This window comes from Mus caroli, unplaced genomic scaffold, assembly GCF_978045245.1.
Source record: "Mus caroli unplaced genomic scaffold, Mus_caroli_1 scaffold_8, whole genome shotgun sequence".
Classification (NCBI taxonomy): domain Eukaryota; kingdom Metazoa; phylum Chordata; class Mammalia; order Rodentia; family Muridae; genus Mus; species Mus caroli.
The window spans coordinates 87,202,710-87,230,640 of NW_028227263.1; the positions used below are offsets into that span (position 1 = coordinate 87,202,710).

At 48.2% G+C, this 27,931-nt stretch overlaps 1 long non-coding RNA gene and 11 other non-coding genes across 12 annotated transcripts; all 12 read left to right on the forward strand.

The window, feature by feature from the left end:
- Positions 1-338: 338 nt before the first annotated feature.
- On the forward strand, positions 339-13,331 carry LOC147003004 (uncharacterized). The gene is made up of 4 exons (XR_015047741.1): positions 339-521; positions 5,494-5,639; positions 8,043-8,188; positions 13,141-13,331. It is a non-coding gene; the product is annotated as an uncharacterized LOC147003004 (long non-coding RNA).
- LOC147003005 (small nucleolar RNA SNORD116) lies at positions 777-870 on the forward strand. Its single transcript, XR_015048226.1, has one exon. It is a non-coding gene; the product is annotated as a small nucleolar RNA SNORD116 (small nucleolar RNA).
- Positions 3,340-3,433, forward strand: LOC147003006 (small nucleolar RNA SNORD116). Its single transcript, XR_015048227.1, has one exon. It is a non-coding gene; the product is annotated as a small nucleolar RNA SNORD116 (small nucleolar RNA).
- On the forward strand, positions 5,895-5,988 carry LOC147003007 (small nucleolar RNA SNORD116). Its single transcript, XR_015048228.1, has one exon. It is a non-coding gene; the product is annotated as a small nucleolar RNA SNORD116 (small nucleolar RNA).
- On the forward strand, positions 8,444-8,537 carry LOC147003008 (small nucleolar RNA SNORD116). The gene has a single exon (XR_015048229.1). It is a non-coding gene; the product is annotated as a small nucleolar RNA SNORD116 (small nucleolar RNA).
- LOC147003009 (small nucleolar RNA SNORD116) lies at positions 10,993-11,086 on the forward strand. The gene has a single exon (XR_015048230.1). It is a non-coding gene; the product is annotated as a small nucleolar RNA SNORD116 (small nucleolar RNA).
- A 210-nt stretch (positions 13,332-13,541) lies between the features above and the next one.
- Positions 13,542-13,635, forward strand: LOC147003010 (small nucleolar RNA SNORD116). The gene has a single exon (XR_015048231.1). It is a non-coding gene; the product is annotated as a small nucleolar RNA SNORD116 (small nucleolar RNA).
- Positions 13,636-16,118: 2,483 nt separating this feature from the next.
- On the forward strand, positions 16,119-16,212 carry LOC147003011 (small nucleolar RNA SNORD116). The gene has a single exon (XR_015048232.1). It is a non-coding gene; the product is annotated as a small nucleolar RNA SNORD116 (small nucleolar RNA).
- Positions 16,213-18,677: 2,465 nt separating this feature from the next.
- On the forward strand, positions 18,678-18,771 carry LOC147003012 (small nucleolar RNA SNORD116). The gene has a single exon (XR_015048233.1). It is a non-coding gene; the product is annotated as a small nucleolar RNA SNORD116 (small nucleolar RNA).
- Positions 18,772-21,251: 2,480 nt separating this feature from the next.
- LOC147003013 (small nucleolar RNA SNORD116) lies at positions 21,252-21,345 on the forward strand. The gene has a single exon (XR_015048234.1). It is a non-coding gene; the product is annotated as a small nucleolar RNA SNORD116 (small nucleolar RNA).
- A 2,467-nt stretch (positions 21,346-23,812) lies between these two features.
- Positions 23,813-23,906, forward strand: LOC147003014 (small nucleolar RNA SNORD116). The gene has a single exon (XR_015048235.1). It is a non-coding gene; the product is annotated as a small nucleolar RNA SNORD116 (small nucleolar RNA).
- Positions 23,907-26,367: 2,461 nt separating this feature from the next.
- Positions 26,368-26,461, forward strand: LOC147003015 (small nucleolar RNA SNORD116). The gene has a single exon (XR_015048236.1). It is a non-coding gene; the product is annotated as a small nucleolar RNA SNORD116 (small nucleolar RNA).
- Positions 26,462-27,931: the final 1,470 nt, after the last annotated feature.

The window sequence follows — 27,931 nt, forward strand, 5'->3', positions numbered from 1 at the left end:
GACTGGATGCTTGGAGAGATGCTCTCTTTCCCTTGAGAACATTCTCAGGACACTGGTGGAGGTAGTTGATGGCCTGGACTTTAGGGAAAGTGTTGAGTAGCTGTATTTCAGCTCACATATCATCCTTAAGTCCTTAGAGTGAGCTGAGGACCCAGCAAGCACTGAGAGCCAAGAGCATGGCATGTTCACATCCAAGGCCTGAGAGTAAAAGCAAAGGAGATCTGGAAGGGCAGTGTGAAGAGGTTGGTAAGAGCAGGAGTGTTGAGGGTGCCTGTGAGCTATGACAAGCCCATAGTACATGGTAAGCCCATAATCCATCTGGTTTTGCATGGGTCCCACTGTAATGGTAGCATGTTCTCTGTGCTGTCTTCACAGGGTTGCATTCCCAGTCCAGCATGGTCCATGGCAACATATAGAGGAAATGGCCCCACAACTTTGGCTGAGTGTTGATGTCTTCCAACTGAGTCTCCAGCAAAGGGTTGTGGTGTGGCTGACTTGCCCTAGTTCACCTGAGTTAAAAGGTAAGGATCATGGGAATTGCTGCATGTATTCTAGGTGTCCTGGTCTTGGAGGAGCAGGGAACTGCTGCCATCTGTACGTCCAGTCCCTTCGGGATATGGAGCATGCTTAGGGCCTCTGGTTTCTCCCAGGTTTGGAGCTTCGGCCCATTGTCCCCTGGCAGTGTATGGGCAATGTCTTGCCGTCCCTTGCTCTCCCCAAAGCCAGAGCATTCCAGAGTACCGGAACCACTTTGTGCAATGCACTCCAATGTGCTTGGATCTATGATGATTCCCAGTCAAACATTCCTTGGAAAAGCTGAACAAAATGAGTGAAAATTCTGTACCGCCACTCTCATCGGGACTGAGGTCCAGCATCTTGGGTCTCCCAGGTGCTATGGGCGTCAGGCACAGGCTGCCCATCCACTCCATTGTTCTTGACTTCTTCGGGCTCTAGCCAGAGTCTGCAGAGACAGGTGTGTGCTTGCCCTACTCTGCCAAAAAGCATGGCGTAGGACACAGCAGCTCCTAAAGCTCAGGTGGCATGCTCACTTTGCTGTTGAGGAGATGCTTGGCAGATACTCAGTAGGGAGTCGTGCTAGGTCCAAGGATAGGGCCCAAGCCATTGTGGAAAGTAGACTGTGAGGCAAAAGTAGCAGTGGCAGTGGCACCAAAGTTTGGTTCTTCACATGGTAATATCTGGCAGTGGATTCAGGCTTCTCAGAAGCCCTGATATGAATTTTAACCCTGTTGCATTGCTTTAGAGAGTCAATAGATTTCAGGCTGCAGGTAGATTGTAGCTTGACCCAGTAGCAGGTAACTGAGACAATGTGACTGTGGTCTGTTCAGGTGGTGAACAGAAGCCTCTGTGTCCCTGGTGGCTTGTAAGATTCTCGGGCAATTGCCTTGGAAATAGAGAAGGAGCTAAGCAATGGAGGTGGTGACAGGCACCTCACTGGTCAGATTGCACCACATTTAAACACTTACCTGTGTACCAGGACTGATAGCACTTTGATGGACTCGGTGGAAGCATGAGACTTACAGACCTGTGTCTCAATAGGTTTTCTGAAAGAACATTTGTAGGAATCTCCTCTTGGGTAGGTTCTGTTGCTTTGGAAGTTGTTGAAGGGATATCCTTGGAATGTTTGGACTTTCTTGGCAGCCTCCTTGGCAAGGTCAAAGGGAAAGTCTAGGAACAGTTCTTGCATCCACAGCCTTAGGAGAAACATCTTGTTGAGAGACCCTCTAAATTAGAGACCAAGGTGTCATGGGACCTTTCTTTTCGACTTTTGGGCATGATCTTCTGGAAAGACAAGTTGCTAATGTGCATAGGAAGGAGGTTGCAATGGGGCACATGGTGTTTTGCAAATCCACCCTAGACCCATACTCACGGGAAATGTCAAGGAGAAAATGAGTTCTTGGATGCAGAGTGAATTTGATACAGTAAGATGATTCCATTCACGTGGTACCCTGGCCTGGGATAGTTCAGCACAATGGGATTTTTGAGCTTCAGTGTGGGAAGCTGTACAGGATGGTGTGAGAAGTTTTCCCAGGAAGAGATCAATGCAGGGTGGATGGCCAAAAGCAATCTCTTGAGATAGGAGGAAGTCTTCACAACAGACTAAATGAGCACTGGACAGGTGGACATAAATAGGTACTAGCTTCCATGGGCAAGGAAAAGTCAAGGGGTAAAAGACTGAGAGAGGGAGAGAGAGAGAGAGAGAGAGAGAGAGAGAGAGAGAGAGAGAGAGAGAGAGAGAGAGAGAGAGAGAGAGAGAGAGAGAGAGAGAGAGAGAGAGAGAAAAGTGTTATCTTCTGGGCCCAATTAAGCTTGCTACCCAGGAGCTGGAATTTTGAAGCCTCAGAGGAGTTTGACTTTGCCTCATGCAAAGACCCAGATGTATTGATCAGAGAAGGACTGGAGCCATGATGAAAGGATCAAAATTAGTTGGCTTAGATATCCAATGAGGCCCAATTTTGCCTGAGAACTTATTCAGAGCTGCATCCTCATTGTTCCTCAGCATAGCCAAGTGGACCAGTGATTGGCCTTGTTATTAGCTGTTTCGGACTGGATGCTTGGAGAGATGCTCTCTTTCCCTTGAGAACATTCTCAGGACACTGGTGGAGGTAGTTGATGGCCTGGACTTTAGGGAAAGTGTTGAGTAGCTGTATTTCAGCTCACATATCATCCTTAAGTCCTTAGAGTGAGCTGAGGACCCAGCAAGCACTGAGAGCCAAGGGCATGGTATGTTCACATCCAAGGCCTGAGAGTAAAAGCAAAGGAGATCTGGAAGGGCAGTGTGAAGAGGTTGGTAAGAGCAGGAGTGTTGAGGGTGCCTGTGAGCTATGACAAGCCCATAGTACATGGTAAGCCCATAATCCATCTGGTTTTGCATGGGTCCCACTGTAATGGTAGCATGTTCTCTGTGCTGTCTTCACAGGGTTGCATTCCCTGTCCAGCATGGTCCATGGCAACATATAGAGGAAATGGCCCCACAACTTTGGCTGAGTGTTGATGTCTTCCAACTGAGTCTCCAGCAAAGAGTTGTGGTGTGGCTGACTTGCCCTAGTTCACCTGAGTTAAAAGGTAAGGATCATGGGAATTGCTGCATGTATTCTAGGTGTCCTGGTCTTGGAGGAGCAGGGAACTGCTGCCATCTGTACGTCCAGTCCCTTCGGGATATGGAGCATGCTTAGGGCCTCTGGTTTCTCCCAGGTTTGGAGCTTCGGCCCATTGTCCCCTGGAAGTGTATGGGCAATGTCTTGCCGTCCCTTGCTCTCCCCAAAGCCAGAGCATTCCAGAGTACCGGAACCACTTTGTGCAATGCACTCCAATGTGCTTGGATCTATGATGATTCCCAGTCAAACATTCCTTGGAAAAGCTGAACAAAATGAGTGAAAATTCTGTACCGCCACTCTCATCGGGACTGAGGTCCAGCATCTTGGGTCTCCCAGGTGCTATGGGCGTCAGGCACAGGCTGCCCATCCACTCCATTGTTCTTGACTTCTTCGGGCTCTAGCCAGAGTCTGCAGAGACAGGTGTGTGCTTGCCCTACTCTGCCAAAAAGCATGGCGTAGGACACAGCAGCTCCTAAAGCTCAGGTGGCATGCTCACTTTGCTGTTGAGGAGATGCTTGGCAGATACTCAGTAGGGAGTCGTGCTAGGTCCAAGGATAGGGCCCAAGCCATTGTGGAAAGTAGACTGTGAGGCAAAAGTAGCAGTGGCAGTGGCACCAAAGTTTGGTTCTTCACATGGTAATATCTGGCAGTGGATTCAGGCTTCTCAGAAGCCCTGATATGAATTTTAACCCTGTTGCATTGCTTTAGAGAGTCAATAGATTTCAGGCTGCAGGTAGATTGTAGCTTGACCCAGTAGCAGGTAACTGAGACAATGTGACTGTGGTCTGTTCAGGTGGTGAACAGAAGCCTCTGTGTCCCTGGTGGCTTGTAAGATTCTCGGGCAATTGCCTTGGAAATAGAGAAGGAGCTAAGCAATGGAGGTGGTGACAGGCACCTCACTGGTCAGATTGCACCACATTTAAACACTTACCTGTGTACCAGGACTGATAGCACTTTGATGGACTCGGTGGAAGCATGAGACTTACAGACCTGTGTCTCAATAGGTTTTTTGAAAGAACATTTGTAGGAATCTCCTCTTGGGTAGGTTCTGTTGCTTTGGAAGTTGTTGAAGGGATATCCTTGGAATGTTTGGACTTTCTTGGCAGCCTCCTTGGCAAGGTCAAAGGGAAAGTCTAGGAAGAGTTCTTGCATCCACAGCCTTAGGAGAAACATCTTGTTGAGAGACCCTCTAAATTAGAGACCAAGGTGTCATGGGACCTTTCTTTTCGACTTTTGGGCATGATCTTCTGGAAAGACAAGTTGCTAATGTGCATAGGAAGGACGTTGCAATGGGGCACATGGTGTTTTGCAAATCCACCCTAGACCCATACTCACGGGAAATGTCAAGGAGAAAATGAGTTCTTGGATGCAGAGTGAATTTGATACAGTAAGATGATTCCATTCACGTGGTACCCTGGCCTGGGATAGTTCAGCACAATGGGATTTTTGAGCTTCAGTGTGGGAAGCTGTACAGGATGGTGTGAGAAGTTTTCCCAGGAAGAGATCAATGCAGGGTGGATGGCCAAAAGCAATCTCTTGAGATAGGAGGAAGTCTTCACAACAGATTAAATGAGCACTGGACAGGTGGACATAAATAGGTACTAGCTTCCGTGGGCAAGGAAAAGTCAAGGGGTAAAAGACTGAGAGAGGGGGAGAGAGAGAGAGAGAGAGAGAGAGAGAGAGAGAGAGAGAGAGAGAGAGAGAGAGAGAGAGAGAGAGAGAGAGAGAGAGAGAGAGAAAAGTGTTATCTTCTGGGCCCAATTAAGCTTGCTACCCAGGAGCTGGAATTTTGAAGCCTCAGAGGAGTTTGACTTTGCCTCATGCAAAGACCCAGATGTATTGATCAGAGAAGGACTGGAGCCATGATGAAAGGATCAAAATTAGTTGGCTTAGATATCCAATGAGGCCCAATTTTGCCTGAGAACTTATTCAGAGCTGCATCCTCATTGTTCCTCAGCATAGCCAAGTGGACCAGTGATTGGCCTTGTTATTAGCTGTTTCGGACTGGATGCTTGGAGAGATGCTCTCTTTCCCTTGAGAACATTCTCAGGACACTGGTGGAGGTAGTTGATGGCCTGGACTTTAGGGAAAGTGTTGAGTAGCTGTATTTCAGCTCACATATCATCCTTAAGTCCTTAGAGTGAGCTGAGGACCCAGCAAGCACTGAGAGCCAAGAGCATGGCATGTTCACATCCAAGGCCTGAGAGTAAAAGCAAAGGAGATCTGGAAGGGCAGTGTGAAGAGGTTGGTAAGAGCAGGAGTGTTGAGGGTGCCTGTGAGCTATGACAAGCCCATAGTACATGGTAAGCCCATAATCCATCTGGTTTTGCATGGGTCCCACTGTAATGGTAGCATGTTCTCTGTGCTGTCTTCACAGGGTTGCATTCCCAGTCCAGCATGGTCCATGGCAACATATAGAGGAAATGGCCCCACAACTTTGGCTGAGTGTTGATGTCTTCCAACTGAGTCTCCAGCAAAGGGTTGTGGTGTGGCTGACTTGCCCTAGTTCACCTGAGTTAAAAGGTAAGGATCATGGGAATTGCTGCATGTATTCTAGGTGTCCTGGTCTTGGAGGAGCAGGGAACTGCTGCCATCTGTACGTCCAGTCCCTTCGGGATATGGAGCATGCTTAGGGCCTCTGGTTTCTCCCAGGTTTGGAGCTTCGGCCCATTGTCCCCTGGCAGTGTATGGGCAATGTCTTGCCGTCCCTTGCTCTCCCCAAAGCCAGAGCATTCCAGAGTACCGGAACCACTTTGTGCAATGCACTCCAATGTGCTTGGATCTATGATGATTCCCAGTCAAACATTCCTTGGAAAAGCTGAACAAAATGAGTGAAAATTCTGTACCGCCACTCTCATCGGGACTGAGGTCCAGCATCTTGGGTCTCCCAGGTGCTATGGGCGTCAGGCACAGGCTGCCCATCCACTCCATTGTTCTTGACTTCTTCGGGCTCTAGCCAGAGTCTGCAGAGACAGGTGTGTGCTTGCCCTACTCTGCCAAAAAGCATGGCGTAGGACACAGCAGCTCCTAAAGCTCAGGTGGCATGCTCACTTTGCTGTTGAGGAGATGCTTGGCAGATACTCAGTAGGGAGTCGTGCTAGGTCCAAGGATAGGGCCCAAGCCATTGTGGAAAGTAGACTGTGAGGCAAAAGTAGCAGTGGCAGTGGCACCAAAGTTTGGTTCTTCACATGGTAATATCTGGCAGTGGATTCAGGCTTCTCAGAAGCCCTGATATGAATTTTAACCCTGTTGCATTGCTTTAGAGAGTCAATAGATTTCAGGCTGCAGGTAGATTGTAGCTTGACCCAGTAGCAGGTAACTGAGACAATGTGACTGTGGTCTGTTCAGGTGGTGAACAGAAGCCTCTGTGTCCCTGGTGGCTTGTAAGATTCTCGGGCAATTGCCTTGGAAATAGAGAAGGAGCTAAGCAATGGAGGTGGTGACAGGCACCTCACTGGTCAGATTGCACCACATTTAAACACTTACCTGTGTACCAGGACTGATAGCACTTTGATGGACTCGGTGGAAGCATGAGACTTACAGACCTGTGTCTCAATAGGTTTTTTGAAAGAACATTTGTAGGAATCTCCTCTTGGGTAGGTTCTGTTGCTTTGGAAGTTGTTGAAGGGATATCCTTGGAATGTTTGGACTTTCTTGGCAGCCTCCTTGGCAAGGTCAAAGGGAAAGTCTAGGAAGAGTTCTTGCATCCACAGCCTTAGGAGAAACATCTTGTTGAGAGACCCTCTAAATTAGAGACCAAGGTGTCATGGGACCTTTCTTTTCGACTTTTGGGCATGATCTTCTGGAAAGACAAGTTGCTAATGTGCATAGGAAGGAGGTTGCAATGGGGCACATGGTGTTTTGCAAATCCACCCTAGACCCATACTCACGGGAAATGTCAAGGAGAAAATGAGTTCTTGGATGCAGAGTGAATTTGATACAGTAAGATGATTCTATTCACGTGGTACCCTGGCCTGGGATAGTTCAGCACAATGGGATTTTTGAGCTTCAGTGTGGGAAGCTGTACAGGATGGTGTGAGAAGTTTTCCCAGGAAGAGATCAATGCAGGGTGGATGGCCAAAAGCAATCTCTTGAGATAGTAGGAAGTCTTCACAACAGACTAAATGAGCACTGGACAGGTGGACATAAATAGGTACTAGCTTCCATGGGCAAGGAAAAGTCAAGGGGTAAAAGACTGAGAGAGGGGGAGAGAGAGAGAGAGAGAGAGAGAGAGAGAGAGAGAGAGAGAGAGAGAGAGAGAGAGAGAGAGAGAGAGAGAGAGAGAGAAAAGTGTTATCTTCTGGGCCCAATTAAGCTTGCTACCCAGGAGCTGGAATTTTGAAGCCTCAGAGGAGTTTGACTTTGCCTCATGCAAAGACCCAGATGTATTGATCAGAGAAGGACTGGAGCCATGATGAAAGGATCAAAATTAGTTGGCTTAGATATCCAATGAGGCCCAATTTTGCCTGAGAACTTATTCAGAGCTGCATCCTCATTGTTCCTCAGCATAGCCAAGTGGACCAGTGATTGGCCTTGTTATTAGCTGTTTCGGACTGGATTCTTGGAGAGATGCTCTCTTTCCCTTGAGAACATTCTCAGGACACTGGTGGAGGTAGTTGATGGCCTGGACTTTAGGGAAAGTGTTGAGTAGCTGTATTTCAGCTCACATATCATCCTTAAGTCCTTAGAGTGAGCTGAGGACCCAGCAAGCACTGAGAGCCAAGAGCATGGCATGTTCACATCCAAGGCCTGAGAGTAAAAGCAAAGGAGATCTGGAAGGGCAGTGTGAAGAGGTTGGTAAGAGCAGGAGTGTTGAGGGTGCCTGTGAGCTATGACAAGCCCATAGTACATGGTAAGCCCATAATCCATCTGGTTTTGCATGGGTCCCACTGTAATGGTAGCATGTTCTCTGTGCTGTCTTCACAGGGTTGCATTCCCAGTCCAGCATGGTCCATGGCAACATATAGAGGAAATGGCCCCACAACTTTGGCTGAGTGTTGATGTCTTCCAACTGAGTCTCCAGCAAAGGGTTGTGGTGTGGCTGACTTGCCCTAGTTCACCTGAGTTAAAAGGTAAGGATCATGGGAATTGCTGCATGTATTCTAGGTGTCCTGGTCTTGGAGGAGCAGGGAACTGCTGCCATCTGTACGTCCAGTCCCTTCGGGATATGGAGCATGCTTAGGGCCTCTGGTTTCTCCCAGGTTTGGAGCTTCGGCCCATTGTCCCCTGGCAGTGTATGGGCAATGTCTTGCAGTCCCTTGCTCTCCCCAATGCCAGAGCATTCCAGAGTACCGGAACCACTTTGTGCAATGCACTCCAATGTGCTTGGATCTATGATGATTCCCAGTCAAACATTCCTTGGAAAAGCTGAACAAAATGAGTGAAAATTCTGTACCGCCACTCTCATCGGGACTGAGGTCCAGCATCTTGGGTCTCCCAGGTGCTATGGGCATCAGGCACAGGCTGCCCATCCACTCCATTGTTCTTGACTTCTTCGGGCTCTAGCCAGAGTCTGCAGAGACAGGTGTGTGCTTGCCCTACTCTGCCAAAAAGCATGGCGTAGGACACAGCAGCTCCTAAAGCTCAGGTGGCATGCTCACTTTGCTGTTGAGGAGATGCTTGGCAGATACTCAGTAGGGAGTCGTGCTAGGTCCAAGGATAGGGCCCAAGCCATTGTGGAAAGTAGACTGTGAGGCAAAAGTAGCAGTGGCAGTGGCACCAAAGTTTGGTTCTTCACATGGTAATATCTGGCAGTGGATTCAGGCTTCTCAGAAGCCCTGATATGAATTTTAACCCTGTTGCATTGCTTTAGAGAGTCAATAGATTTCAGGCTGCAGGTAGATTGTAGCTTGACCCAGTAGCAGGTAACTGAGACAATGTGACTGTGGTCTGTTCAGGTGGTGAACAGAAGCCTCTGTGTCCCTGGTGGCTTGTAAGATTCTCGGGCAATTGCCTTGGAAATAGAGAAGGAGCTAAGCAATGGAGGTGGTGACAGGCACCTCACTGGTCAGATTGCACCACATTTAAACACTTACCTGTGTACCAGGACTGATAGCACTTTGATGGACTCGGTGGAAGCATGAGACTTACAGACCTGTGTCTCAATAGGTTTTTTGAAAGAACATTTGTAGGAATCTCCTCTTGGGTAGGTTCTGTTGCTTTGGAAGTTGTTGAAGGGATATCCTTGGAATGTTTGGACTTTCTTGGCAGCCTCCTTGGCAAGGTCAAAGGGAAAGTCTAGGAAGAGTTCTTGCATCCACAGCCTTAGGAGAAACATCTTGTTGAGAGACCCTCTAAATTAGAGACCAAGGTGTCATGGGACCTTTCTTTTCGACTTTTGGGCATGATCTTCTGGAAAGACAAGTTGCTAATGTGCATAGGAAGGAGGTTGCAATGGGGCACATGGTGTTTTGCAAATCCACCCTAGACCCATACTCACGGGAAATGTCAAGGAGAAAATGAGTTCTTGGATGCAGAGTGAATTTGATACAGTAAGATGATTCCATTCACGTGGTACCCTGGCCTGGGATAGTTCAGCACAATGGGATTTTTGAGCTTCAGTGTGGGAAGCTGTACAGGATGGTGTGAGAAGTTTTCCCAGGAAGAGATCAATGCAGGGTGGATGGCCAAAAGCAATCTCTTGAGATAGTAGGAAGTCTTCACAACAGACTAAATGAGCACTGGACAGGTGGACATAAATAGGTACTAGCTTCCATGGGCAAGGAAAAGTCAAGGGGTAAAAGACTGAGAGAGGGGGAGAGAGAGAGAGAGAGAGAGAGAGAGAGAGAGAGAGAGAGAGAGAGAGAGAGAGAGAGAGAGAGAGAGAGAGAGAGAGAAAAGTGTTATCTTCTGGGCCCAATTAAGCTTGCTACCCAGGAGCTGGAATTTTGAAGCCTCAGAGGAGTTTGACTTTGCCTCATGCAAAGACCCAGATGTATTGATCAGAGAAGGACTGGAGCCATGATGAAAGGATCAAAATTAGTTGGCTTAGATATCCAATGAGGCCCAATTTTGCCTGAGAACTTATTCAGAGCTGCATCCTCATTGTTCCTCAGCATAGCCAAGTGGACCAGTGATTGGCCTTTTTATTAGCTGTTTCGGACTGGATGCTTGGAGAGATGCTCTCTTTCCCTTGAGAACATTCTCAGGACACTGGTGGAGGTAGTTGATGGCCTGGACTTTAGGGAAAGTGTTGAGTAGCTGTATTTCAGCTCACATATCATCCTTAAGTCCTTAGAGTGAGCTGAGGACCCAGCAAGCACTGAGAGCCAAGGGCATGGCATGTTCACATCCAAGGCCTGAGAGTAAAAGCAAAGGAGATCTGGAAGGGCAGTGTGAAGAGGTTGGTAAGAGCAGGAGTGTTGAGGGTGCCTGTGAGCTATGACAAGCCCATAGTACATGGTAAGCCCATAATCCATCTGGTTTTGCATGGGTCCCACTGTAATGGTAGCATGTTCTCTGTGCTGTCTTCACAGGGTTGCATTCCCTGTCCAGCATGGTCCATGGCAACATATAGAGGAAATGGCCCCACAACTTTGGCTGAGTGTTGATGTCTTCCAACTGAGTCTCCAGCAAAGAGTTGTGGTGTGGCTGACTTGCCCTAGTTCACCTGAGTTAAAAGGTAAGGATCATGGGAATTGCTGCATGTATTCTAGGTGTCCTGGTCTTGGAGGAGCAGGGAACTGCTGCCATCTGTACGTCCAGTCCCTTCGGGATATGGAGCATGCTTAGGGCCTCTGGTTTCTCCCAGGTTTGGAGCTTCGGCCCATTGTCCCCTGGCAGTGTATGGGCAATGTCTAGCCGTCCCTTGCTCTCCCCAAAGCCAGAGCATTCCAGAGTACCGGAACCACTTTGTGCAATGCACTCCAATGTGCTTGGATCTATGATGATTCCCAGTCAAACATTCCTTGGAAAAGCTGAACAAAATGAGTGAAAATTCTGTACCGCCACTCTCATCGGGACTGAGGTCCAGCATCTTGGGTCTCCCAGGTGCTATGGGCGTCAGGCACAGGCTGCCCATCCACTCCATTGTTCTTGACTTCTTCGGGCTCTAGCCAGAGTCTGCAGAGACAGGTGTGTGCTTGCCCTACTCTGCCAAAAAGCATGGCGTAGGACACAGCAGCTCCTAAAGCTCAGGTGGCATGCTCACTTTGCTGTTGAGGAGATGCTTGGCAGATACTCAGTAGGGAGTCGTGCTAGGTCCAAGGATAGGGCCCAAGCCATTGTGGAAAGTAGACTGTGAGGCAAAAGTAGCAGTGGCAGTGGCACCAAAGTTTGGTTCTTCACATGGTAATATCTGGCAGTGGATTCAGGCTTCTCAGAAGCCCTGATACGAATTTTAACCCTGTTGCATTGCTTTAGAGAGTCAATAGATTTCAGGCTGCAGGTAGATTGTAGCTTGACCCAGTAGCAGGTAACTGAGACAATGTGACTGTGGTCTGTTCAGGTGGGGAACAGAAGCCTCTGTGTCCCTGGTGGCTTGTAAGATTCTCGGGCAATTGCCTTGGAAATAGAGAAGGAGCTAAGCAATGGAGGTGGTGACAGGCACCTCACTGGTCAGATTGCACCACATTTAAACACTTACCTGTGTACCAGGACTGATAGCACTTTGATGGACTCGGTGGAAGCATGAGACTTACAGACCTGTGTCTCAATAGGTTTTTTGAAAGAACATTTGTAGGAATCTCCTCTTGGGTAGGTTCTGTTGCTTTGGAAGTTGTTGAAGGGATATCCTTGGAATGTTTGGACTTTCTTGGCAGCCTCCTTGGCAAGGTCAAAGGGAACGTCTAGGAAGAGTTCTTGCATCCACAGCCTTAGGAGAAACATCTTGTTGAGAGACCCTCTAAATTAGAGACCAAGGTGTCGTGGGACCTCTCTTTTCGACTTTTGGGCATGATCTTCTGGAAAGACAAGTTGCTAATGTGCATAGGAAGGAGGTTGCAATGGGGCACATGGTGTTTTGCAAATCCACCCTAGACCCATACTCACGGGAAATGTCAAGGAGAAAATGAGTTCTTGGATGCAGAGTGAATTTGATACACTAAGATGATTCCATTCACGTGGTATCCTGGCCTGGGATAGTTCAGCACAATGGGATTTTTGAGCTTCAGTGTGGGAAGCTGTACAGGATGGTGTGAGAAGTTTTCCCAGGAAGAGATCAATGCAGGGTGGATGGCCAAAAGCAATCTCTTGAGATAGGAGGAAGTCTTCACAACAGACTAAATGAGCACTGGACAGGTGGACAGAAATAGGTACTAGCTTCCATGGGCAAGGAAAAGTCAAGGGGTAAAAGACTGAGAGAGGGGGAGAGAGAGAGAGAGAGAGAGAGAGAGAGAGAGAGAGAGAGAGAGAGAGAGAGAGAGAGAGAGAGAGAGAGAGAGAGAGAGAAGTGTTATCTTCTGGGCCCAATTAAGCTTGCTACCCAGGAGCTGGAATTTTGAAGCCTCAGAGGAGTTTGACTTTGCCTCATGCAAAGACCCAGATGTATTGATCAGAGAAGGACTGGAGCCATGATGAAAGGATCAAAATTAGTTGGCTTAGATATCCAATGAGGCCCAATTTTGCCTGAGAACTTATTCAGAGCTGCATCCTCATTGTTCCTCAGCATAGCCAAGTGGACCAGTGATTGGCCTTTTTATTAGCTGTTTCGGACTGGATGCTTGGAGAGATGCTCTCTTTCCCTTGAGAACATTCTCAGGACACTGGTGGAGGTAGTTGATGGCCTGGACTTTAGGGAAAGTGTTGAGTAGCTGTATTTCAGCTCACATATCATCCTTAAGTCCTTAGAGTGAGCTGAGGACCCAGCAAGCACTGAGAGCCAAGAGCATGGCATGTTCACATCCAAGGCCTGAGAGTAAAAGCAAAGGAGATCTGGAAGGGCAGTGTGAAGAGGTTGGTAAGAGCAGGAGTGTTGAGGGTGCCTGTGAGCTATGACAAGCCCATAGTACATGGTAAGCCCATAATCCATCTGGTTTTGCATGGGTCCCACTGTAATGGTAGCATGTTCTCTGTGCTGTCTTCACAGGGTTGCATTCCCAGTCCAGCATGGTCCATGGCAACATATAGAGGAAATGGCCCCACAACTTTGGCTGAGTGTTGATGTCTTCCAACTGAGTCTCCAGCAAAGAGTTGTGGTGTGGCTGACTTGCCCTAGTTCACCTGAGTTAAAAGATAAGGATCATGGGAATTGCTGCATGTATTCTAGGTGTCCTGGTCTTGGAGGAGCAGGGAACTGCTGCCATCTGTACGTCCAGTCCCTTCGGGATATGGAGCATGCTTAGGGCCTCTGGTTTCTCCCAGGTTTGGAGCTTCGGCCCATTGTCCCCTGGAAGTGTATGGGCAATGTCTTGCCGTCCCTTGCTCTCCCCAAAGCCAGAGCATTCCAGAGTACCGGAACCACTTTGTGCAATGCACTCCAATGTGCTTGGATCTATGATGATTCCCAGTCAAACATTCCTTGGAAAAGCTGAACAAAATGAGTGAAAATTCTGTACCGCCACTCTCATCGGGACTGAGGTCCAGCATCTTGGGTCTCCCAGGTGCTATGGGCGTCAGGCACAGGCTGCCCATCCACTCCATTGTTCTTGACTTCTTCGGGCTCTAGCCAGAGTCTGCAGAGACAGGTGTGTGCTTGCCCTACTCTGCCAAAAAGCATGGCGTAGGACACAGCAGCTCCTAAAGCTCAGGTGGCATGCTCACTTTGCTGTTGAGGAGATGCTTGGCAGATACTCAGTAGGGAGTCGTGCTAGGTCCAAGGATAGGGCCCAAGCCATTGTGGAAAGTAGACTGTGAGGCAAAAGTAGCAGTGGCAGTGGCACCAAAGTTTGGTTCTTCACATGGTAATATCTGGCAGTGGATTCAGGCTTCTCAGAAGCCCTGATACGAATTTTAACCCTGTTGCATTGCTTTAGAGAGTCAATAGATTTCAGGCTGCAGGTAGATTGTAGCTTGACCCAGTAGCAGGTAACTGAGACAATGTGACTGTGGTCTGTTCAGGTGGGGAACAGAAGCCTCTGTGTCCCTGGTGGCTTGTAAGATTCTCGGGCAATTGCCTTGGAAATAGAGAAGGAGCTAAGCAATGGAGGTGGTGACAGGCACCTCACTGGTCAGATTGCACCACATTTAAACACTTACCTGTGTACCAGGACTGATAGCACTTTGATGGACTCGGTGGAAGCATGAGACTTACAGACCTGTGTCTCAATAGGTTTTTTGAAAGAACATTTGTAGGAATCTCCTCTTGGGTAGGTTCTGTTGCTTTGGAAGTTGTTGAAGGGATATCCTTGGAATGTTTGGACTTTCTTGGCAGCCTCCTTGGCAAGGTCAAAGGGAACGTCTAGGAAGAGTTCTTGCATCCACAGCCTTAGGAGAAACATCTTGTTGAGAGACCCTCTAAATTAGAGACCAAGGTGTCGTGGGACCTCTCTTTTCGACTTTTGGGCATGATCTTCTGGAAAGACAAGTTGCTAATGTGCATAGGAAGGAGGTTGCAATGGGGCACATGGTGTTTTGCAAATCCACCCTAGACCCATACTCACGGGAAATGTCAAGGAGAAAATGAGTTCTTGGATGCAGAGTGAATTTGATACACTAAGATGATTCCATTCACGTGGTATCCTGGCCTGGGATAGTTCAGCACAATGGGATTTTTGAGCTTCAGTGTGGGAAGCTGTACAGGATGGTGTGAGAAGTTTTCCCAGGAAGAGATCAATGCAGGGTGGATGGCCAAAAGCAATCTCTTGAGATAGGAGGAAGTCTTCACAACAGACTAAATGAGCACTGGACAGGTGGACAGAAATAGGTACTAGCTTCCATGGGCAAGGAAAAGTCAAGGGGTAAAAGACTGAGAGAGGGGGAGAGAGAGAGAGAGAGAGAGAGAGAGAGAGAGAGAGAGAGAGAGAGAGAGAGAGAGAGAGAGAGAGAGACAGAGAGACAGAGAGAGAGAGAGAGAGAGAGAGAGAGAGAAGTGTTATCTTCTGGGCCCAATTAAGCTTGCTACCCAGGAGCTGGAATTTTGAAGCCTCAGAGGAGTTTGACTTTGCCTCATGCAAAGACCCAGATGTATTGATCAGAGAAGGACTGGAGCCATGATGAAAGGATCAAAATTAGTTGGCTTAGATATCCAATGAGGCCCAATTTTGCCTGAGAACTTATTCAGAGCTGCATCCTCATTGTTCCTCAGCATAGCCAAGTGGACCAGTGATTGGCCTTGTTATTAGCTGTTTCGGACTGGATGCTTGGAGAGATGCTCTCTTTCCCTTGAGAACATTCTCAGGACACTGGTGGAGGTAGTTGATGGCCTGGACTTTAGGGAAAGTGTTGAGTAGCTGTATTTCAGCTCACATATCATCCTTAAGTCCTTAGAGTGAGCTGAGGACCCAGCAAGCACTGAGAGCCAAGAGCATGGCATGTTCACATCCAAGGCCTGAGAGTAAAAGCAAAGGAGATCTGGAAGGGCAGTGTGAAGAGGTTGGTAAGAGCAGGAGTGTTGAGGGTGCCTGTGAGCTATGACAAGCCCATAGTACATGGTAAGCCCATAATCCATCTGGTTTTGCATGGGTCCCACTGTAATGGTAGCATGTTCTCTGTGCTGTCTTCACAGGGTTGCATTCCCAGTCCAGCATGGTCCATGGCAACATATAGAGGAAATGGCCCCACAACTTTGGCTGAGTGTTGATGTCTTCCAACTGAGTCTCCAGCAAAGGGTTGTGGTGTGGCTGACTTGCCCTAGTTCACCTGAGTTAAAAGGTAAGGATCATGGGAATTGCTGCATGTATTCTAGGTGTCCTGGTCTTGGAGGAGCAGGGAACTGCTGCCATCTGTACGTCCAGTCCCTTCGGGATATGGAGCATGCTTAGGGCCTCTGGTTTCTCCCAGGTTTGGAGCTTCGGCCCATTGTCCCCTGGCAGTGTATGGGCAATGTCTTGCAGTCCCTTGCTCTCCCCAAAGCCAGAGCATTCCAGAGTACCGGAACCACTTTGTGCAATGCACTCCAATGTGCTTGGATCTATGATGATTCCCAGTCAAACATTCCTTGGAAAAGCTGAACAAAATGAGTGAAAATTCTGTACCGCCACTCTCATCGGGACTGAGGTCCAGCATCTTGGGTCTCCCAGGTGCTATGGGCATCAGGCACAGGCTGCCCATCCACTCCATTGTTCTTGACTTCTTCGGGCTCTAGCCAGAGTCTGCAGAGACAGGTGTGTGCTTGCCCTACTCTGCCAAAAAGCATGGCGTAGGACACAGCAGCTCCTAAAGCTCAGGTGGCATGCTCACTTTGCTGTTGAGGAGATGCTTGGCAGATACTCAGTAGGGAGTCGTGCTAGGTCCAAGGATAGGGCCCAAACCATTGTGGAAAGTAGACTGTGAGGCAAAAGTAGCAGTGGCAGTGGCACCAAAGTTTGGTTCTTCACATGGTAATATCTGGCAGTGGATTCAGGCTTCTCAGAAGCCCTGATATGAATTTTAACCCTGTTGCATTGCTTTAGAGAATCAATAGATTTCAGGCTGCAGGTAGATTGTAGCTTGACCCAGTAGCAGGTAACTGAGACAATGTGACTGTGGTCTGTTCAGGTGGTGAACAGAAGCCTCTGTGTCCCTGGTGGCTTGTAAGATTCTCGGGCAATTGCCTTGGAAATAGAGAAGGAGCTAAGCAATGGAGGTGGTGACAGGCACCTCACTGGTCAGATTGCACCACATTTAAACACTTACCTGTGTACCAGGACTGATAGCACTTTGATGGACTCGGTGGAAGCATGAGACTTACAGACCTGTGTCTCAATAGGTTTTTTGAAAGAACATTTGTAGGAATCTCCTCTTGGGTAGGTTCTGTTGCTTTGGAAGTTGTTGAAGGGATATCCTTGGAATGTTTGGACTTTCTTGGCAGCCTCCTTGGCAAGGTCAAAGGGAAAGTCTAGGAACAGTTCTTGCATCCACAGCCTTAGGAGAAACATCTTGTTGAGAGACCCTCTAAATTAGAGACCAAGGTGTCATGGGACCTTTCTTTTCGACTTTTGGGCATGATCTTCTGGAAAGACAAGTTGCTAATGTGCATAGGAAGGAGGTTGCAATGGGGCACATGGTGTTTTGCAAATCCACCCTAGACCCATACTCACAAGAAATGTCAAGGAGAAAATGAGTTCTTGGATGCAGAGTGAATTTGATACAGTAAGATGATTCCATTCACGTGGTACCCTGGCCTGGGATAGTTCAGCACAATGGGATTTTTGAGCTTCAGTGTGGGAAGCTGTACAGGATGGTGTGAGAAGTTTTCCCAGGAAGAGATCAATGCAGGGTGGATGGCCAAAAGCAATCTCTTGAGATAGGAGGAAGTCTTCACAACAGACTAAATGAGCACTGGACAGGTGGACAGAAATAGGTACTAGCTTCCATGGGCAAGGAAAAGTCAAGGGGTAAAAGACTGAGAGAGGGGGAGAGAGAGAGAGAGAGAGAGAGAGAGAGAGAGAGAGAGAGAGAGAGAGAGAGAGAGAGAGAGAGAGAGAGAGAGAGAGAGAGAGAGAGAGAAGTGTTATCTTCTGGGCCCAATTAAGCTTGCTACCCAGGAGCTGGAATTTTGAAGCCTCAGAGGAGTTTGACTTTGCCTCATGCAAAGACCCAGATGTATTGATCAGAGAAGTACTGGAGCCATGATGAAAGGATCAAAATTAGTTGGCTTAGATATCCAATGAGGCCCAATTTTGCCTGAGAACTTATTCAGAGCTGCATCCTCATTGTTCCTCAGCATAGCCAAGTGGACCAGTGATTGGCCTTTTTATTAGCTGTTTCGGACTGGATGCTTGGAGAGATGCTCTCTTTCCCTTGAGAACATTCTCAGGACACTGGTGGAGGTAGTTGATGGCCTGGACTTTAGGGAAAGTGTTGAGTAGCTGTATTTCAGCTCACATATCATCCTTAAGTCCTTAGAGTGAGCTGAGGACCCAGCAAGCACTGAGAGCCAAGGGCATGGCATGTTCACATCCAAGGCCTGAGAGTAAAAGCAAAGGAGATCTGGAAGGGCAGTGTGAAGAGGTTGGTAAGAGCAGGAGTGTTGAGGGTGCCTGTGAGCTATGACAAGCCCATAGTACATGGTAAGCCCATAATCCATCTGGTTTTGCATGGGTCCCACTGTAATGGTAGCATGTTCTCTGTGCTGTCTTCACAGGGTTGCATTCCCTGTCCAGCATGGTCCATGGCAACATATAGAGGAAATGGCCCCACAACTTTGGCTGAGTGTTGATGTCTTCCAACTGAGTCTCCAGCAAAGAGTTGTGGTGTGGCTGACTTGCCCTAGTTCACCTGAGTTAAAAGGTAAGGATCATGGGAATTGCTGCATGTATTCTAGGTGTCCTGGTCTTGGAGGAGCAGGGAACTGCTGCCATCTGTACGTCCAGTCCCTTCGGGATATGGAGCATGCTTAGGGCCTCTGGTTTCTCCCAGGTTTGGAGCTTCGGCCCATTGTCCCCTGGCAGTGTATGGGCAATGTCTTGCCGTCCCTTGCTCTCCCCAAAGCCAGAGCATTCCAGAGTACCGGAACCACTTTGTGCAATGCACTCCAATGTGCTTGGATCTATGATGATTCCCAGTCAAACATTCCTTGGAAAAGCTGAACAAAATGAGTGAAAATTCTGTACCGCCACTCTCATCGGGACTGAGGTCCAGCATCTTGGGTCTCCCAGGTGCTATGGGCGTCAGGCACAGGCTGCCCATCCACTCCATTGTTCTTGACTTCTTCGGGCTCTAGCCAGAGTCTGCAGAGACAGGTGTGTGCTTGCCCTACTCTGCCAAAAAGCATGGCGTAGGACACAGCAGCTCCTAAAGCTCAGGTGGCATGCTCACTTTGCTGTTGAGGAGATGCTTGGCAGATACTCAGTAGGGAGTCGTGCTAGGTCCAAGGATAGGGCCCAAGCCATTGTGGAAAGTAGACTGTGAGGCAAAAGTAGCAGTGGCAGTGGCACCAAAGTTTGGTTCTTCACATGGTAATATCTGGCAGTGGATTCAGGCTTCTCAGAAGCCCTGATACGAATTTTAACCCTGTTGCATTGCTTTAGAGAGTCAATAGATTTCAGGCTGCAGGTAGATTGTAGCTTGACCCAGTAGCAGGTAACTGAGACAATGTGACTGTGGTCTGTTCAGGTGGGGAACAGAAGCCTCTGTGTCCCTGGTGGCTTGTAAGATTCTCGGGCAATTGCCTTGGAAATAGAGAAGGAGCTAAGCAATGGAGGTGGTGACAGGCACCTCACTGCTCAGATTGCACCACATTTAAACACTTACCTGTGTACCAGGACTGATAGCACTTTGATGGACTCGGTGGAAGCATGAGACTTACAGACCTGTGTCTCAATAGGTTTTTTGAAAGAACATTTGTAGGAATCTCCTCTTGGGTAGGTTCTGTTGCTTTGGAAGTTGTTGAAGGGATATCCTTGGAATGTTTGGACTTTCTTGGCAGCCTCCTTGGCAAGGTCAAAGGGAACGTCTAGGAAGAGTTCTTGCATCCACAGCCTTAGGAGAAACATCTTGTTGAGAGACCCTCTAAATTAGAGACCAAGGTGTCGTGGGACCTCTCTTTCGACTTTTGGGCATGATCTTCTGGAAAGACAAGTTGCTAATGTGCATAGGAAGGAGGTTGCAATGGGGCACATGGTGTTTTGCAAATCCACCCTAGACCCATACTCACGGGAAATGTCAAGGAGAAAATGAGTTCTTGGATGCAGAGTGAATTTGATACACTAAGATGATTCCATTCACGTGGTATCCTGGCTTGGGATAGTTCAGCACAATGGGATTTTTGAGCTTCAGTGTGGGAAGCTGTACAGGATGGTGTGAGAAGTTTTCCCAGGAAGAGATCAATGCAGGGTGGATGGCCAAAAGCAATCTCTTGAGATAGCAGGAAGTCTTCACAACAGACTAAATGAGCACTGGACAGGTGGACAGAAATAGGTACTGGCTTCCATGGGCAAGGAAAAGTCAAGGGGTAAAAGACTGAGAGAGGGGGAGAGAGAGAGAGAGAGAAAGAGAGAGAGAAAGAGAGAGAGAGAGAGAGAGAGAGAGAGAGAGAGAGAGAGAGAGAGAGAGAGAGAGAGAGAGAGAGAGAGAGAGAGAAGTGTTATCTTCTGGGACCAATTAAGCTTGCTACCCAGGAGCTGGAATTTTGAAGCCTCAGAGGAGTTTGACTTTGCCTCATGCAAAGACCCAGATGTATTGATCAGAGAAGGACTGGAGCCATGATGAAAGGATCAAAATTAGTTGGCTTAGATATCCAATGAGGCCCAATTTTGCCTGAGAACTTATTCAGAGCTGCATCCTCATTGTTCCTCAGCATAGCCAAGTGGACCAGTGATTGGCCTTGTTATTAGCTGTTTCGGACTGGATGCTTGGAGAGATGCTCTCTTTCCCTTGAGAACATTCTCAGGACACTGGTGGAGGTAGTTGATGGCCTGGACTTTAGGGAAAGTGTTGAGTAGCTGTATTTCAGCTCACATATCATCCTTAAGTCCTTAGAGTGAGCTGAGGACCCAGCAAGCACTGAGAGCCAAGGGCATGGCATGTTCACATCCAAGGCCTGAGAGTAAAAGCAAAGGAGATCTGGAAGGGCAGTGTGAAGCGGTTGGTAAGAGCAGGAGTGTTGAGGGTGCCTGTGAGCTATGACAAGCCCATAGTACATGGTAAGCCCATAATCCATCTGGTTTTGCATGGGTCCCACTGTAATGGTAGCATGTTCTCTGTGCTGTCTTCACAGGGTTGCATTCCCTGTCCAGCATGGTCCATGGCAACATATAGAGGAAATGGCCCCACAACTTTGGCTGAGTGTTGATGTCTTCCAACTGAGTCTCCAGCAAAGAGTTGTGGTGTGGCTGACTTGCCCTAGTTCACCTGAGTTAAAAGGTAAGGATCATGGGAATTGCTGCATGTATTCTAGGTGTCCTGGTCTTGGAGGAGCAGGGAACTGCTGCCATCTGTACGTCCAGTCCCTTCGGGATATGGAGCATGCTTAGGGCCTCTGGTTTCTCCCAGGTTTGGAGCTTCGGCCCATTGTCCCCTGGCAGTGTATGGGCAATGTCTTGCAGTCCCTTGCTCTCCCCAAAGCCAGAGCATTCCAGAGTACCGGAACCACTTTGTGCAATGCACTCCAATGTTCTTGGATCTATGATGATTCCCAGTCAAACATTCCTTGGAAAAGCTGAACAAAATGAGTGAAAATTCTGTACCGCCACTCTCATCGGGACTGAGGTCCAGCATCTTGGGTCTCCCATGTGCTATGGGCGTCAGGCACAGGCTGCCCATCCACTCCATTGTTCTTGACTTCTTCGGGCTCTAGCCAGAGTCTGCAGAGACAGGTGTGTGCTTGCCCTACTCTGCCAAAAAGCATGGCGTAGGACACAGCTGCTTCTAAAGCTCAGGTGGCATGCTCACTTTGCTGTTGAGGAGATGCTTGGCAGATACTCAGTAGGGAGTCGTGCTAGGTCCAAGGATAGGGCCCAAGCCATTGTGGAAAGTAGACTGTGAGGCAAAAGTAGCAGTGGCAGTGGCACCAAAGTTTGGTTCTTCACATGGTAATATCTGGCAGTGGATTCAGGCTTCTCAGAAGCCCTGATATGAATTTTAACCCTGTTGCATTGCTTTAGAGAGTCAATAGATTTCAGGCTGCAGGTAGATTGTAGCTTGACCCAGTAGCAGGTAACTGAGACAATGTGACTGTGGTCTGTTCAGGTGGTGAACAGAAGCCTCTGTGTCCCTGGTGGCTTGTAAGATTCTCGGGCAATTGCCTTGGAAATAGAGAAGGAGCTAAGCAATGGAGGTGGTGACAGGCACCTCACTGGTCAGATTGCACCACATTTAAACACTTACCTGTGTACCAGGACTGATAGCACTTTGATGGACTCGGTGGAAGCATGAGACTTACAGACCTGTGTCTCAATAGGTTTTTTGAAAGAACATTTGTAGGAATCTCCTCTTGGGTAGGTTCTGTTGCTTTGGAAGTTGTTGAAGGGATATCCTTGGAATGTTTGGACTTTCTTGGCAGCCTCCTTGGCAAGGTCAAAGGGAAAGTCTAGGAACAGTTCTTGCATCCACAGCCTTAGGAGAAACATCTTGTTGAGAGACCCTCTAAATTAGAGACCAAGGTGTCATGGGACCTTTCTTTTCGACTTTTGGGCATGATCTTCTGGAAAGACAAGTTGCTAATGTGCATAGGAAGGAGGTTGCAATGGGGCACATGGTGTTTTGCAAATCCACCCTAGACCCATACTCATGGGAAATGTCAAGGAGAAAATGAGTTCTTGGATGCAGAGTGAATTTGATACAGTAAGATGATTCCATTCACGTGGTATCCTGGCCTGGGATAGTTCAGCACAATGGGATTTTTGAGCTTCAGTGTGGGAAGCTGTACAGGATGGTGTGAGAAGTTTTCCCAGGAAGAGATCAATGCAGGGTGGATGGCCAAAAGCAATCTCTTGAGATAGGAGGAAGTCTTCACAACAGACTAAATGAGCACTGGACAGGTGGACTGAAATAGGTACTAGCTTCCATGGGCAAGGAAAAGTCAAGGGGTAAAAGACTGAGAGAGGGGGAGAGAGAGAGAGAGAGAGAGAGAGAGAGAGAGAGAGAGAGAGAGAGAGAGAGAGAGAGAGAGAGAGAGAGAGAGAGAGAGAGAGAGAGAGAGAAGTGTTATCTTCTGGGCCCAATTAAGCTTGCTACCCAGGAGCTGGAATTTTGAAGCCTCAGAGGAGTTTGACTTTGCCTCATGCAAAGACCCAGATGTATTGATCAGAGAAGGACTGGAGCCATGATGAAAGGATCAAAATTAGTTGGCTTAGATATCCAATGAGGCCCAATTTTGCCTGAGAACTTATTCAGAGCTGCATCCTCATTGTTCCTCAGCATAGCCAAGTGGACCAGTGATTGGCCTTGTTATTAGCTGTTTCGGACTGGATGCTTGGAGAGATGCTCTCTTTCCCTTGAGAACATTCTCAGGACACTGGTGGAGGTAGTTGATGGCCTGGACTTTAGGGAAAGTGTTGAGTAGCTGTATTTCAGCTCACATATCATCCTTAAGTCCTTAGAGTGAGCTGAGGACCCAGCAAGCACTGAGAGCCAAGGGCATGGCATGTTCACATCCAAGGCCTGAGAGTAAAAGCAAAGGAGATCTGGAAGGGCAGTGTGAAGAGGTTGGTAAGAGCAGGAGTGTTGAGGGTGCCTGTGAGCTATGACAAGCCCATAGTACATGGTAAGCCCATAATCCATCTGGTTTTGCATGGGTCCCACTGTAATGGTAGCATGTTCTCTGTGCTGTCTTCACAGGGTTGCATTCCCTGTCCAGCATGGTCCATGGCAACATATAGAGGAAATGGCCCCACAACTTTGGCTGAGTGTTGATGTCTTCCAACTGAGTCTCCAGCAAAGAGTTGTGGTGTGGCTGACTTGCCCTAGTTCACCTGAGTTAAAAGGTAAGGAACATGGGAATTGCTGCATGTATTCTAGGTGTCCTGGTCTTGGAGGAGCAGGGAACTGCTGCCATCTGTACGTCCAGTCCCTTCGGGATATGGAGCATGCTTAGGGCCTCTGGTTTCTCCCAGGTTTGGAGCTTCGGCCCATTGTCCCCTGGCAGTGTATGGGCAATGTCTTGCCGTCCCTTGCTCTCCCCAAAGCCAGAGCATTCCAGAGTACCGGAACCACTTTGTGCAATGCACTCCAATGTGCTTGGATCTATGATGATTCCCAGTCAAACATTCCTTGGAAAAGCTGAACAAAATGAGTGAAAATTCTGTACCGCCACTCTCATCGGGACTGAGGTCCAGCATCTTGGGTCTCCCAGGTGCTATGGGCGTCAGGCACAGGCTGCCCATCCACTCCATTGTTCTTGACTTCTTCGGGCTCTAGCCAGAGTCTGCAGAGACAGGTGTGTGCTTGCCCTACTCTGCCAAAAAGCATGGCGTAGGACACAGCAGCTCCTAAAGCTCAGGTGGCATGCTCACTTTGCTGTTGAGGAGATGCTTGGCAGATACTCAGTAGGGAGTCGTGCTAGGTCCAAGGATAGGGCCCAAGCCATTGTGGAAAGTAGACTGTGAGGCAAAAGTAGCAGTGGCAGTGGCACCAAAGTTTGGTTCTTCCCATGGTAATATCTGGCAGTGGATTCAGGCTTCTCAGAAGCCCTGATATGAATTTTAACCCTGTTGCATTGCTTTAGAGAGTCAATAGATTTCAGGCTGCAGGTAGATTGTAGCTTGACCCAGTAGCAGGTAACTGAGACAATGTGACTGTGGTCTGTTCAGGTGGTGAACAGAAGCCTCTGTGTCCCTGGTGGCTTGTAAGATTCTCGGGCAATTGCCTTGGAAATAGAGAAGGAGCTAAGCAATGGAGGTGGTGACAGGCACCTCACTGGTCAGATTGCACCACATTTAAACACTTACCTGTGTACCAGGACTGATAGCACTTTGATGGACTCGGTGGAAGCATGAGACTTACAGACCTGTGTCTCAATAGGTTTTTTGAAAGAACATTTGTAGGAATCTCCTCTTGGGTAGGTTCTGTTGCTTTGGAAGTTGTTGAAGGGATATCCTTGGAATGTTTGGACTTTCTTGGCAGCCTCCTTGGCAAGGTCAAAGGGAACGTCTAGGAAGAGTTCTTGCATCCACAGCCTTAGGAGAAACATCTTGTTGAGAGACCCTCTAAATTAGAGACCAAGGTGTCATGGGACCTTTCTTTTCGACTGTTGGGCATGATCTTCTGGAAAGACAAGTTGCTAATGTGCATAGGAAGGAGGTTGCAATGGGGCACATGGTGTTTTGCAAATCCACCCTAGACCCATACTCACGGGAAATGTCAAGGAGAAAATGAGTTCTTGGATGCAGAGTGAATTTGATACAGTAAGATGATTCCATTCACGTGGTATCCTGGCCTGGGATAGTTCAGCACAATGGGATTTTTGAGCTTCAGTGTGGGAAGCTGTACAGGATGGTGTGAGAAGTTTTCCCAGGAAGAGATCAATGCAGGGTGGATGGCCAAAAGCAATCTCTTGAGATAGGAGGAAGTCTTCACAACAGACTAAATGAGCACTGGACAGGTGGACTGAAATAGGTACTAGCTTCCATGGGCAAGGAAAAGTCAAGGGGTAAAAGACTGAGAGAGGGGGAGAGAGAGAGAGAGAGAGAGAGAGAGAGAGAGAGAGAGAGAGAGAGAGAGAGAGAGAGAGAGAGAGAGAGAGAGAGAGAGAGAGAGAAGTGTTATCTTCTGGGCCCAATTAAGCTTGCTACCCAGGAGCTGGAATTTTGAAGCCTCAGAGGAGTTTGACTTTGCCTCATGCAAAGACCCAGATGTATTGATCAGAGAAGGACTGGAGCCATGATGAAAGGATCAAAATTAGTTGGCTTAGATATCCAATGAGGCCCAATTTTGCCTGAGAACTTATTCAGAGCTGCATCCTCATTGTTCCTCAGCATAGCCAAGTGGACCAGTGATTGGCCTTGTTATTAGCTGTTTCGGACTGGATGCTTGGAGAGATGCTCTCTTTCCCTTGAGAACATTCTCAGGACACTGGTGGAGGTAGTTGATGGCCTGGACTTTAGGGAAAGTGTTGAGTAGCTGTATTTCAGCTCACATATCATCCTTAAGTCCTTAGAGTGAGCTGAGGACCCAGCAAGCACTGAGAGCCAAGGGCATGGCATGTTCACATCCAAGGCCTGAGAGTAAAAGCAAAGGAGATCTGGAAGGGCAGTGTGAAGAGGTTGGTAAGAGCAGGAGTGTTGAGGGTGCCTGTGAGCTATGACAAGCCCATAGTACATGGTAAGCCCATAATCCATCTGGTTTTGCATGGGTCCCACTGTAATGGTAGCATGTTCTCTGTGCTGTCTTCACAGGGTTGCATTCCCTGTCCAGCATGGTCCATGGCAACATATAGAGGAAATGGCCCCACAACTTTGGCTGAGTGTTGATGTCTTCCAACTGAGTCTCCAGCAAAGAGTTGTGGTGTGGCTGACTTGCCCTAGTTCACCTGAGTTAAAAGGTAAGGAACATGGGAATTGCTGCATGAATTCTAGGTGTCCTGGTCTTGGAGGAGCAGGGAACTGCTGCCATCTGTACGTCCAGTCCCTTCGGGATATGGAGCATGCTTAGGGCCTCTGGTTTCTCCCAGGTTTGGAGCTTCGGCCCATTGTCCCCTGGCAGTGTATGGGCAATGTCTTGCCGTCCCTTGCTCTCCCCAAAGCCAGAGCATTCCAGAGTACCGGAACCACTTTGTGCAATGCACTCCAATGTGCTTGGATCTATGATGATTCCCAGTCAAACATTCCTTGGAAAAGCTGAACAAAATGAGTGAAAATTCTGTACCGCCACTCTCATCGGGACTGAGGTCCAGCATCTTGGGTCTCCCAGGTGCTATGGGCGTCAGGCACAGGCTGCCCATCCACTCCATTGTTCTTGACTTCTTCGGGCTCTAGCCAGAGTCTGCAGAGACAGGTGTGTGCTTGCCCTACTCTGCCAAAAAGCATGGCGTAGGACACAGCAGCTCCTAAAGCTCAGGTGGCATGCTCACTTTGCTGTTGAGGAGATGCTTGGCAGATACTCAGTAGGGAGTCGTGCTAGGTCCAAGGATAGGGCCCAAGCCATTGTGGAAAGTAGACTGTGAGGCAAAAGTAGCAGTGGCAGTGGCACCAAAGTTTGGTTCTTCACATGGTAATATCTGGCAGTGGATTCAGGCTTCTCAGAAGCCCTGATATGAATTTTAACCCTGTTGCATTGCTTTAGAGAGTCAATAGATTTCAGGCTGCAGGTAGATTGTAGCTTGACCCAGTAGCAGGTAACTGAGACAATGTGACTGTGGTCTGTTCAGGTGGTGAACAGAAGCCTCTGTGTCCCTGGTGGCTTGTAAGATTCTCGGGCAATTGCCTTGGAAATAGAGAAGGAGCTAAGCAATGGAGGTGGTGACAGGCACCTCACTGGTCAGATTGCACCACATTTAAACACTTACCTGTGTACCAGGACTGATAGCACTTTGATGGACTCGGTGGAAGCATGAGACTTACAGACCTGTGTCTCAATAGGTTTTTTGAAAGAACATTTGTAGGAATCTCCTCTTGGGTAGGTTCTGTTGCTTTGGAAGTTGTTGAAGGGATATCCTTGGAATGTTTGGACTTTCTTGGCAGCCTCCTTGGCAAGGTCAAAGGGAACGTCTAGGAAGAGTTCTTGCATCCACAGCCTTAGGAGAAACATCTTGTTGAGAGACCCTCTAAATTAGAGACCAAGGTGTCATGGGACCTTTCTTTTCGACTGTTGGGCATGATCTTCTGGAAAGACAAGTTGCTAATGTGCATAGGAAGGAGGTTGCAATGGGGCACATGGTGTTTTGCAAATCCACCCTAGACCCATACTCACGGGAAATGTCAAGGAGAAAATGAGTTCTTGGATGCAGAGTGAATTTGATACAGTAAGATGATTCCATTCACGTGGTATCCTGGCCTGGGATAGTTCAGCACAATGGGATTTTTGAGCTTCAGTGTGGGAAGCTGTACAGGATGGTGTGAGAAGTTTTCCCAGGAAGAGATCAATGCAGGGTGGATGGCCAAAAGCAATCTCTTGAGATAAGAGGAAGTCTTCACAACAGACTAAATGAGCACTGGACAGGTGGACAGAAATAGGTAGTAGCTTCCATGGGCAAGGAAAACCTAGGGGTAAAAGACTGAGAGAGGGGGAGAGAGAGAGAAAGAGAGAGAGAGAGAGAGAGAGAGAGAGAGAGAGAGAGAGAGAGAGAGAGAGAGAGAGAGAGAGAGAGAGAGAGAGAAGTGTTATCTTCTGGGCCCAATTAAGCTTGCTACCCAGGAGCTGGA